This window comes from Syngnathus scovelli, chromosome 3, assembly GCF_024217435.2.
Source record: "Syngnathus scovelli strain Florida chromosome 3, RoL_Ssco_1.2, whole genome shotgun sequence".
NCBI classification, from domain to species: domain Eukaryota; kingdom Metazoa; phylum Chordata; class Actinopteri; order Syngnathiformes; family Syngnathidae; genus Syngnathus; species Syngnathus scovelli.
The window spans coordinates 5,387,501-5,399,716 of record NC_090849.1 but is presented as its reverse complement, the minus strand read 5'-3'; the positions used below and the strand labels follow the sequence as shown (position 1 = coordinate 5,399,716).

Here is a 12,216-nt window from a genome sequence, read left to right as displayed (position 1 = left end):
GCCACTTGGCTCGTGCGCACAGCCTCCCGGATGTGCCGGGCGGGTGCGCGAGCTCGCCGGCCGCTGGAAGTCGAATGAGGCGCCGCGACCACCTCCGCGGTGCTTATAAACAGCCGATCCGCTCGGCGGGGGCTATTTTCGGCCACTTGGCTCGTGCGCACGGCCTCCCGGATGTGCCGGGCGGGTGCGCGAGCTCGCCGGCCGCTGGAAGTCCAATGAGGCGCCGCGATCTCCTCCGCGGTGCTTATAAAGTGCCGATCCGCTCGGCTTGGAGCTATTTCCGGCCTCCCGTTGGTGCCGGGCGGCGTGCGCGAGCTCGCCGGCCGCGATCTCCTCCGCGGTGCTTATAAACAGCAGCATGCGCACGGCCTCCCAGAATTTGAACACATTTCGTCAATAAATTTCGCATATTGAATTTTGAAGTTTAATATAATGCAACAATTGAGCTCGACTTATACAAAGGATATATCATAAAATCGTAAATTTCCGTCGAATTTTAGGGGGTCGACTTATACACCGAGTCGACCTGTACACCGGCAAATACGGTAAATACGATTAAATAAAATGATACGACTGCCATAAAAACAAATATAAACCACATAAAAATAAAAGTCACCATTACGTTGAATTATTGGGAGCACCGAGCTTGTTTCTCAGAAACGAGCCGGTCCCATCCAGGCGTAATCGGAGACAATGAAACCCGAAGTGGTTAAGGTTTGTCTTTTAATGCAGGATGCTTGGTCTCCATGTGCCGAAGCAGTTTTGAAGGCTTCATTGGCTCGCTCGCTAGTTTCAGGGGCGATTGTGTCTATAAAATGCAAAATGTTGGGTCACCTCACGGCTTACGGCCATACTACCCTGAGAACGCCCGATCTCGTCCGATCTCGGAAGCTAAGCAGGGTCGGGCCTGGTTAGTACTTGGATGGGAGACCGCCTGGGAATACCAGGTGCTGTAAGCTTTTTCTTTTTCTTATGTGCACTTCAATCGTTTAAGAAGCTATTTTTTACAACACCCATCACGAATGGCATCCGGAAACAGCAAGCCTAATTTAAACTCCGACATTGAAACTATAACACGAGTTTGAAAGCTATATTATGTGGTGACATCCACAGCATTGTAGTTAAATTTTTTACCGCTAGAGAGCAGACTATGTACAGTGAGCATGGCTCCCTGTGAACTCAAAGCAGCAGGCTTGACTTGTAAAAGAACCCAACACAACACTTCCATGAAGTGTTTTTAAACTTTTCAAGGCATTTATTTTGATTCAGCAAAATGCAGGTCGCAACGGCAAATTCGTGCTACCGCATAAAAAGCTGTCAATAACTTTTCATGATAGCCATGTTTCCAGAAAACACCAAAAGCCTTGGAAGAAAGACTGTTTCGGCCCTGGTTGTAAAAAAAAACAAAAAAAAAAACAAAAGTGAAGGGTGACCGTCCGGGAATACCAGGTGCTGAAAGCCTTTTTTTTTTTTTTTTTTCCCACGTCAATTGTGAAAGGAAACTTTTACCACAGCCATCAAGTCCCGCCGCTGCTTGGCATGGTTTCAGGGGCGATTGTGTCTATAAAATGAAAAATTCTGAGCGGTCTCACGGCTTACGGCCATACTACCCTGAGAGCGCCCGATCTCGTCCGATCTCGGAGGCTAAGCAGGGTCGGGCCTGGTTAGTACTTGGATGGGAGTCCGCCTGGGAATACCAGTTACCGTAAGCTTTTTTTTTTTTTTTTTTTTTCTTATGTGCACTTCAATCGTTTAAGCCAAGAACTTTTTACAGCACCCATCAAGAATGGCATTCGGAAACTGCAAGCCTAGTTTGAACTCCGACACTGAAACTACAACACGAGTTTAAAACCTACATTGTGTGGCGACAGCCATAGCATTGCAGTTCACGTTGTTACCGCTAGAGGACAGACTATGTACAGTGAATAAAGAGCATGGCTCCCTGTGAACTCAAAGCAGCAGTCTTTACTTGTAAAAGAACCCAGCACAACACATTGCGCTTCCATGTAGTGTTTTTACCTTTTTCATGACATTTATTTTGATACAGCCAAATGCAGGTTTTGTGCACTTCACTTTTCCGTTGGGTATTCGCGTAGAACCCTATTCCAGTTACGGCCAGATTCTTTTAGACTAGTGGTCCCCAACCTTTCTTGCGCCACGGACCGGCTACGCGTCAGAAATATTTTTGCGGACCTGCCTTTATATATATAAATAAACAATAAATCTATATAAATAAATACTACATTTATAATAAGTATATATACCGTATTTGCCGGTGTATTGGTCGACCTTTTTCGATCCAAAATCGACCGAAAAAAATCGACCTCGACTTATACACCGAGTCATAAAATTTAACTTCGTATTCATCGCTTCAAATGTGATGGTAACCAAGGCCGTTTCTCATGCATCTCATTGTGCGTTGCACTTAGAAAATTTGAACCGGGAGGCGTGCGCGAGTGCGCGGCCCGCTGGAAGTTGAATGAGGCGCCGCGACCACCTCCGCGGTGCTTATAAACAGCCGATCCGCTCGGCGGGGGCTATTTTCGGCCACTTGGCTCGTGCGCACGGCCTCCCGGATGTGCCGGGCGGGTGCGCGAGCTCGCCGGCCGCTGGAAGTCGAATGAGGCGCCGCGACCACCTCCGCGGTGCTTACAAACAGCCGATCCGCTCGGCGGGGGCTATTTTCGTCCACTTGGCTCGTGCGCACGGCCTCCCGGATATGCCGGGCGGGTGCGCGAGCTCGCCGGCCGCTGGAAGTCGAATGAGGCGCCGCGACCACCTCCGCGGTGCTTATAAACAGCCGATCCGATCGGCGGGGGCTATTTTCGGCCACTTGGCTCGTGCGCACGGCCTCCCGGATGTGCCGGGCGGGTGCGCGAGCTCGCCGGCCGCTGGAAGTCGAATGAGGCGCCGCGACCACCTCCGCGGTGCTTACAAACAGCCGATCCGCTCGGCGGGGGCTATTTTCGTCCACTTGGCTCGTGCGCACGGCCTCCCGGATGTGCCGGGCGGGTGCGCGAGCTCGCCGGCCGCTGGAAGTCGAATGAGGCGCCGCGACCACCTCCGCGGTGCTTATAAAACGCCGATCCGCTCGGCGGGGGCTATTTTCGGCCACTTGGCTCGTGCGCACGGCCTCCCGGATGTGCCGGGCGGGTGCGCGAGCTCGCCGGCCGCTGGAAGTCGAATGAGGCGCCGCGACCACCTCCGCGGTGCTTATAAACAGCCGATCCGCTCGGCGGGGGCTATTTTCGGCCACTTGGCTCGTGCGCACGGCCTCCCGGATGTGCCGGGCGGGTGCACGAGCTCGCCGGCCGCTGGAAGTCGAATGAGGCGCCGCGACCACCTCCGCGGTGCTTATAAACAGCCGATCCGCTCGGCGGGGGCTATTTTCGGCCACTTGGCTCGTGCGCACGGCCTCCCGGATGTGCCGGGCGGGTGCGCGAGCTCGCCGGCCGCTGGAAGTCGAATGAGGCGCCGCAACCACCCCCGCGGTGCTTATAAACAGCCGATCCGCTCGGCGGGGGCTATTTTCGGCCACTTGGCTCGTGCGCACGGCCTCCCGGATGTGCCGGGCGGGTGCGCGGGCTCGCCGGCCGCTGGAAGTCGAATGAGGCGCCGCGACCACCTCCGCGGTGCTTATAAACAGCCGATCCGCTCGGCGGGGGCTATTTTCGGCCACTTGGCTCGTGCGCACGGCCTCCCGGATGTGCCGGGCGGGTGCGCGAGCTCGCCGGCCGCTTGAAGTCGAATGAGGCGCCGCGACCACCTCCGCGGTGCTTATAAACAGCCGATCCGCTCGGCGGGGGCTATTTTCGGCCACTTGGCTCGTGCGCACGGCCTCCCGGATGTGCCGGGCGGGTGCGCGAGCTCGCCGGCCGCTGGAAGTCGAATGAGGCGCCGCGACCACCTCCGCGGTGCTTATAAACAGCCGATCCGCTCGGCGGGGGCTATTTTCGGCCATTTGGCTCGTGCGCACGGCCTCCCGGATGTGCCGGGCGGGTGCGCGAGCTCGCCGGCCGCTGGAAGTCGAATGAGGCGCCGGGGCCACCTCCGCGGTGCTTATAAACAGCCGATCCGCTCGGCGGGGGCTATTTTCGGCCACTTGGCTCGTGCGCACGGCCTCCCGGATGTGCCGGGCGGGTGCGCGGGCTCGCCGGCCGCTGGAAGTCGAATGAGGCGCCGCGACCACCTCCGCGGTGCTTATAAACAGCCGATCCGCTCGGCGGGGCTATTTTCGGCCACTTGGCTCGTGCGCACGGCCTCCCGGATGTGCCGGGCGGGTGCGCGAGCTCGCCGGCCGCTGGAAGTCGAATGAGGCGCCGCGACCACCTCCGCGGTGCTTATAAACAGCCGATCCGCTCGGCGGGGGCTATTTTCGGCCACTTGGCTCGTGCGCACGGCCTCCCGGATGTGCCGGGCGGGTGCGCGAGCTCGCCGGCCGCTGGAAGTCGAATGAGGCGCCGCGACCACCTCCGCGGTGCTTATAAACAGCCGATCCGCTCGGCGGGGGCTATTTTCGGCCACTTGGCTCGTGCGCACGGCCTCCCGGATGTGCCGGGCGGGTGCGCGAGCTCGCCGGCCGCTGGAAGTCGAATGAGGCGCCGCGACCACCTCCGCGGTGCTTATAAACAGCCGATCCGCTCGGCGGGGGCTATTTTCGGCCACTTGGCTCGTGCGCACGGCCTCCCGGATGTGCCGGGCGGGTGCGCGAGCTCGCCGGCCGCTGGAAGTCCAATGAGGCGCCGCGATCTCCTCCGCGGTGCTTATAAAGTGCCGATCCGCTCGGCTTGGAGCTATTTCCGGCCTCCCGTTGGTGCCGGGCGGCGTGCGCGAGCTCGCCGGCCGCGATCTCCTCCGCGGTGCTTATAAACAGCAGCATGCGCACGGCCTCCCAGAATTTGAACACATTTCGTCAATAAATTTCGCATATTGAATTTTGAAGTTTAATATAATGCAACAATTGAGCTCGACTTATACAAAGGATATATCATAAAATCGTAAATTTCCGTCGAATTTTAGGGGGTCGACTTATACACCGAGTCGACCTGTACACCGGCAAATACGGTAAATACGATTAAATAAAATGATACGACTGGCATAAAAACAAATATAAACCACATAAAAATAAAAGTCACCATTACGTTGAATTATTGGGAGCACCGAGCTTGTTTCTCAGAAACGAGCCGGTCCCATCCAGGCGTAATCGGAGACAATGAAACCCGAAGTGGTTAAGGTTTGTCTTTTAATGCAGGATGCTTGGTCTCCATGTGCCGAAGCAGTTTTGAAGGCTTCATTGGCTCGCTCGCCAGTTTCAGGGGCGATTGTGTCTATAAAATGCAAAATGTTGGGTCACCTCACGGCTTACGGCCATACTACCCTGAGAACGCCCGATCTCGTCCGATCTCGGAAGCTAAGCAGGGTCGGGCCTGGTTAGTACTTGGATGGGAGACCGCCTGGGAATACCAGGTGCTGTAAGCTTTTTCTTTTTCTTATGTGCACTTCAATCGTTTAAGAAGCTATTTTTTACAACACCCATCACGAATGGCATCCGGAAACAGCAAGCCTAATTTAAACTCCGACATTGAAACTATAACACGAGTTTGAAAGCTATATTATGTGGTGACATCCACAGCATTGTAGTTAAATTTTTTACCGCTAGAGAGCAGACTATGTACAGTGAGCATGGCTCCCTGTGAACTCAAAGCAGCAGGCTTGACTTGTAAAAGAACCCAACACAACACTTCCATGAAGTGTTTTTAAACTTTTCAAGGCATTTATTTTGATTCAGCAAAATGCAGGTCGCAACGGCAAATTCGTGCTACCGCATAAAAAGCACCTCCGCGGTGCTTATAAACAGCCGATCCGCTCGGCGGGGGCTATTTTCGGCCACTTGGCTCGTGCGCACGGCCTCCCGGATGTGCCGGGCGGGTGCGCGAGCTCGCCGGCCGCTGGAAGTCGAATGAGGCGCCGCGACCACCCCCGCGGTGCTTATAAACAGCCGATCCGCTCGGCGGGGGCTATTTTCGTCCACTTGGCTCGTGCGCACGGCCTCCCGGATGTGCCGGGCGGGTGCGCGAGCTCGCCGGCCGCTGGAAGTCGAATGAGGCGCCGCGACCACCTCCGCGGTGCTTATAAACAGCCGATCCGCTCGGCGGGGGCTATTTTCGGCCACTTGGCTCGTGCGCACGGCCTCCCGGATGTGCCGGGCGGGTGCGCGAGCTCGCCGGCCGCTGGAAGTCGAATGAGGCGCCGCGACCACCCCCGCGGTGCTTATAAACAGCCGATCCGCTCGGCGGGGGCTATTTTCGGCCACTTGGCTCGTGCGCACGGCCTCCCGGATGTGCCGGGCGGGTGCGCGGGCTCGCCGGCCGCTGGAAGTCGAATGAGGCGCCGCGACCACCTCCGCGGTGCTTATAAACAGCCGATCCGCTCGGCGGGGGCTATTTTCGGCCACTTGGCTCGTGCGCACGGCCTCCCGGATGTGCCGGGCGGGTGCGCGAGCTCGCCGGCCGCTGGAAGTCGAATGAGGCGCCGCAACCACCCCCGCGGTGCTTATAAACAGCCGATCCGCTCGGCGGGGGCTATTTTCGGCCACTTGGCTCGTGCGCACGGCCTCCCGGATGTGCCAGGCGGGTGCGCGGGCTCGCCGGCCGCTGGAAGTCGAATGAGGCGCCGCGACCACCTCCGCGGTGCTTATAAACAGCCGATCCGCTCGGCGGGGGCTATTTTCGGCCACTTGGCTCGTGCGCACGGCCTCCCGGATGTGCCGGGCGGGTGCGCGAGCTCGCCGGCCGCTGGAAGTCGAATGAGGCGCCGCGACCACCTCCGCGGTGCTTATAAACAGCCGATCCGCTCGGCGGGGGCTATTTTCGGCCACTTGGCTCGTGCGCACGGCCTCCCGGATGTGCCGGGCGGGTGCGCGAGCTCGCCGGCCGCTGGAAGTCGAATGAGGCGCCGCGACCACCTCCGCGGTGCTTATAAACAGCCGATCCGCTCGGCGGGGGCTATTTTCGGCCACTTGGCTCGTGCGCACGGCCTCCCGGATGTGCCGGGCGGGTGCACGAGCTCGCCGGCCGCTGGAAGTCGAATGAGGCGCCGCGACCACCTCCGCGGTGCTTATAAACAGCCGATCCGCTCGGCGGGGGCTATTTTCGGCCACTTGGCTCGTGCGCACAGCCTCCCGGATGTGCCGGGCGGGTGCGCGAGCTCGCCGGCCGCTGGAAGTCGAATGAGGCGCCGCGACCACCTCCGCGGTGCTTATAAACAGCCGATCCGCTCGGCGGGGGCTATTTTCGGCCACTTGGCTCGTGCGCACGGCCTCCCGGATGTGCCGGGCGGGTGCGCGAGCTCGCCGGCCGCTGGAAGTCCAATGAGGCGCCGCGATCTCCTCCGCGGTGCTTATAAAGTGCCGATCCGCTCGGCTTGGAGCTATTTCCGGCCTCCCGTTGGTGCCGGGCGGCGTGCGCGAGCTCGCCGGCCGCGATCTCCTCCGCGGTGCTTATAAACAGCAGCATGCGCACGGCCTCCCAGAATTTGAACACATTTCGTCAATAAATTTCGCATATTGAATTTTGAAGTTTAATATAATGCAACAATTGAGCTCGACTTATACAAAGGATATATCATAAAATCGTAAATTTCCGTCGAATTTTAGGGGGTCGACTTATACACCGAGTCGACCTGTACACCGGCAAATACGGTAAATACGATTAAATAAAATGATACGACTGCCATAAAAACAAATATAAACCACATAAAAATAAAAGTCACCATTACGTTGAATTATTGGGAGCACCGAGCTTGTTTCTCAGAAACGAGCCGGTCCCATCCAGGCGTAATCGGAGACAATGAAACCCGAAGTGGTTAAGGTTTGTCTTTTAATGCAGGATGCTTGGTCTCCATGTGCCGAAGCAGTTTTGAAGGCTTCATTGGCTCGCTCGCTAGTTTCAGGGGCGATTGTGTCTATAAAATGCAAAATGTTGGGTCACCTCACGGCTTACGGCCATACTACCCTGAGAACGCCCGATCTCGTCCGATCTCGGAAGCTAAGCAGGGTCGGGCCTGGTTAGTACTTGGATGGGAGACCGCCTGGGAATACCAGGTGCTGTAAGCTTTTTCTTTTTCTTATGTGCACTTCAATCGTTTAAGAAGCTATTTTTTACAACACCCATCACGAATGGCATCCGGAAACAGCAAGCCTAATTTAAACTCCGACATTGAAACTATAACACGAGTTTGAAAGCTATATTATGTGGTGACATCCACAGCATTGTAGTTAAATTTTTTACCGCTAGAGAGCAGACTATGTACAGTGAGCATGGCTCCCTGTGAACTCAAAGCAGCAGGCTTGACTTGTAAAAGAACCCAACACAACACTTCCATGAAGTGTTTTTAAACTTTTCAAGGCATTTATTTTGATTCAGCAAAATGCAGGTCGCAACGGCAAATTCGTGCTACCGCATAAAAAGCTGTCAATAACTTTTCATGATAGCCATGTTTCCAGAAAACACCAAAAGCCTTGGAAGAAAGACTGTTTCGGCCCTGGTTGTAAAAAAAAACAAAAAAAAAAACAAAAGTGAAGGGTGACCGTCCGGGAATACCAGGTGCTGAAAGCCTTTTTTTTTTTTTTTTTTCCCACGTCAATTGTGAAAGGAAACTTTTACCACAGCCATCAAGTCCCGCCGCTGCTTGGCATGGTTTCAGGGGCGATTGTGTCTATAAAATGAAAAATTCTGAGCGGTCTCACGGCTTACGGCCATACTACCCTGAGAGCGCCCGATCTCGTCCGATCTCGGAGGCTAAGCAGGGTCGGGCCTGGTTAGTACTTGGATGGGAGACCGCCTGGGAATACCAGTTACCGTAAGCTTTTTTTTTTTTTTTTTTTTTCTTATGTGCACTTCAATCGTTTAAGCCAAGAACTTTTTACAGCACCCATCAAGAATGGCATTCGGAAACTGCAAGCCTAGTTTGAACTCCGACACTGAAACTACAACACGAGTTTAAAACCTACATTGTGTGGCGACAGCCATAGCATTGCAGTTCACGTTGTTACCGCTAGAGGACAGACTATGTACAGTGAATAAAGAGCATGGCTCCCTGTGAACTCAAAGCAGCAGTCTTTACTTGTAAAAGAACCCAGCACAACACATTGCGCTTCCATGTAGTGTTTTTACCTTTTTCATGACATTTATTTTGATACAGCCAAATGCAGGTTTTGTGCACTTCACTTTTCCGTTGGGTATTCGCGTAGAACCCTATTCCAGTTACGGCCAGATTCTTTTAGACTAGTGGTCCCCAACCTTTCTTGCGCCACGGACCGGCTACGCGTCAGAAATATTTTTGCGGACCTGCCTTTATATATATAAATAAACAATAAATCTATATAAATAAATACTACATTTATAATAAGTATATATACCGTATTTGCCGGTGTATTGGTCGACCTTTTTCGATCCAAAATCGACCGAAAAAAATCGACCTCGACTTATACACCGAGTCATAAAATTTAACTTCGTATTCATCGCTTCAAATGTGATGGTAACCAAGGCCGTTTCTCATGCATCTCATTGTGCGTTGCACTTAGAAAATTTGAACCGGGAGGCGTGCGCGAGTGCGCGGCCCGCTGGAAGTTGAATGAGGCGCCGCGACCACCTCCGCGGTGCTTATAAACAGCCGATCCGCTCGGCGGGGGCTATTTTCGGCCACTTGGCTCGTGCGCACGGCCTCCCGGATGTGCCGGGCGGGTGCGCGAGCTCGCCGGCCGCTGGAAGTCGAATGAGGCGCCGCGACCACCTCCGCGGTGCTTACAAACAGCCGATCCGCTCGGCGGGGGCTATTTTCGTCCACTTGGCTCGTGCGCACGGCCTCCCGGATATGCCGGGCGGGTGCGCGAGCTCGCCGGCCGCTGGAAGTCGAATGAGGCGCCGCGACCACCTCCGCGGTGCTTATAAACAGCCGATCCGATCGGCGGGGGCTATTTTCGGCCACTTGGCTCGTGCGCACGGCCTCCCGGATGTGCCGGGCGGGTGCGCGAGCTCGCCGGCCGCTGGAAGTCGAATGAGGCGCCGCGACCACCTCCGCGGTGCTTACAAACAGCCGATCCGCTCGGCGGGGGCTATTTTCGTCCACTTGGCTCGTGCGCACGGCCTCCCGGATGTGCCGGGCGGGTGCGCGAGCTCGCCGGCCGCTGGAAGTCGAATGAGGCGCCGCGACCACCTCCGCGGTGCTTATAAAACGCCGATCCGCTCGGCGGGGGCTATTTTCGGCCACTTGGCTCGTGCGCACGGCCTCCCGGATGTGCCGGGCGGGTGCGCGAGCTCGCCGGCCGCTGGAAGTCGAATGAGGCGCCGCGACCACCTCCGCGGTGCTTATAAACAGCCGATCCGCTCGGCGGGGGCTATTTTCGGCCACTTGGCTCGTGCGCACGGCCTCCCGGATGTGCCGGGCGGGTGCACGAGCTCGCCGGCCGCTGGAAGTCGAATGAGGCGCCGCGACCACCTCCGCGGTGCTTATAAACAGCCGATCCGCTCGGCGGGGGCTATTTTCGGCCACTTGGCTCGTGCGCACGGCCTCCCGGATGTGCCGGGCGGGTGCGCGAGCTCGCCGGCCGCTGGAAGTCGAATGAGGCGCCGCAACCACCCCCGCGGTGCTTATAAACAGCCGATCCGCTCGGCGGGGGCTATTTTCGGCCACTTGGCTCGTGCGCACGGCCTCCCGGATGTGCCGGGCGGGTGCGCGGGCTCGCCGGCCGCTGGAAGTCGAATGAGGCGCCGCGACCACCTCCGCGGTGCTTATAAACAGCCGATCCGCTCGGCGGGGGCTATTTTCGGCCACTTGGCTCGTGCGCACGGCCTCCCGGATGTGCCGGGCGGGTGCGCGAGCTCGCCGGCCGCTTGAAGTCGAATGAGGCGCCGCGACCACCTCCGCGGTGCTTATAAACAGCCGATCCGCTCGGCGGGGGCTATTTTCGGCCACTTGGCTCGTGCGCACGGCCTCCCGGATGTGCCGGGCGGGTGCGCGAGCTCGCCGGCCGCTGGAAGTCGAATGAGGCGCCGCGACCACCTCCGCGGTGCTTATAAACAGCCGATCCGCTCGGCGGGGGCTATTTTCGGCCATTTGGCTCGTGCGCACGGCCTCCCGGATGTGCCGGGCGGGTGCGCGAGCTCGCCGGCCGCTGGAAGTCGAATGAGGCGCCGGGGCCACCTCCGCGGTGCTTATAAACAGCCGATCCGCTCGGCGGGGGCTATTTTCGGCCACTTGGCTCGTGCGCACGGCCTCCCGGATGTGCCGGGCGGGTGCGCGGGCTCGCCGGCCGCTGGAAGTCGAATGAGGCGCCGCGACCACCTCCGCGGTGCTTATAAACAGCCGATCCGCTCGGCGGGGCTATTTTCGGCCACTTGGCTCGTGCGCACGGCCTCCCGGATGTGCCGGGCGGGTGCGCGAGCTCGCCGGCCGCTGGAAGTCGAATGAGGCGCCGCGACCACCTCCGCGGTGCTTATAAACAGCCGATCCGCTCGGCGGGGGCTATTTTCGGCCACTTGGCTCGTGCGCACGGCCTCCCGGATGTGCCGGGCGGGTGCGCGAGCTCGCCGGCCGCTGGAAGTCGAATGAGGCGCCGCGACCACCTCCGCGGTGCTTATAAACAGCCGATCCGCTCGGCGGGGGCTATTTTCGGCCACTTGGCTCGTGCGCACGGCCTCCCGGATGTGCCGGGCGGGTGCGCGAGCTCGCCGGCCGCTGGAAGTCGAATGAGGCGCCGCGACCACCTCCGCGGTGCTTATAAACAGCCGATCCGCTCGGCGGGGGCTATTTTCGGCCACTTGGCTCGTGCGCACGGCCTCCCGGATGTGCCGGGCGGGTGCGCGAGCTCGCCGGCCGCTGGAAGTCCAATGAGGCGCCGCGATCTCCTCCGCGGTGCTTATAAAGTGCCGATCCGCTCGGCTTGGAGCTATTTCCGGCCTCCCGTTGGTGCCGGGCGGCGTGCGCGAGCTCGCCGGCCGCGATCTCCTCCGCGGTGCTTATAAACAGCAGCATGCGCACGGCCTCCCAGAATTTGAACACATTTCGTCAATAAATTTCGCATATTGAATTTTGAAGTTTAATATAATGCAACAATTGAGCTCGACTTATACAAAGGATATATCATAAAATCGTAAATTTCCGTCGAATTTTAGGGGGTCGACTTATACACCGAGTCGACCTGTACACCGGCAAATA

General features: G+C 57.7%; 5 non-coding genes across 5 annotated transcripts; all 5 read left to right on the top strand.

Annotated features, from left to right (window-relative positions):
* Positions 1-840: 840 nt before the first annotated feature.
* LOC125965917 (5S ribosomal RNA) lies at positions 841-959 on the top strand. The gene has a single exon (XR_007480011.1). It is a non-coding gene; the product is annotated as a 5S ribosomal RNA (ribosomal RNA).
* Positions 960-1,593: 634 nt separating this feature from the next.
* On the top strand, positions 1,594-1,712 carry LOC125965898 (5S ribosomal RNA). The gene has a single exon (XR_007480001.1). It is a non-coding gene; the product is annotated as a 5S ribosomal RNA (ribosomal RNA).
* Positions 1,713-5,359: 3,647 nt separating this feature from the next.
* On the top strand, positions 5,360-5,478 carry LOC125965911 (5S ribosomal RNA). Its single transcript, XR_007480006.1, has one exon. It is a non-coding gene; the product is annotated as a 5S ribosomal RNA (ribosomal RNA).
* A 2,516-nt stretch (positions 5,479-7,994) lies between these two features.
* LOC125965899 (5S ribosomal RNA) lies at positions 7,995-8,113 on the top strand. The gene has a single exon (XR_007480002.1). It is a non-coding gene; the product is annotated as a 5S ribosomal RNA (ribosomal RNA).
* Positions 8,114-8,747: 634 nt separating this feature from the next.
* On the top strand, positions 8,748-8,866 carry LOC125965897 (5S ribosomal RNA). The gene has a single exon (XR_007480000.1). It is a non-coding gene; the product is annotated as a 5S ribosomal RNA (ribosomal RNA).
* The last annotated feature ends 3,350 nt before the right edge of the window (positions 8,867-12,216 follow it).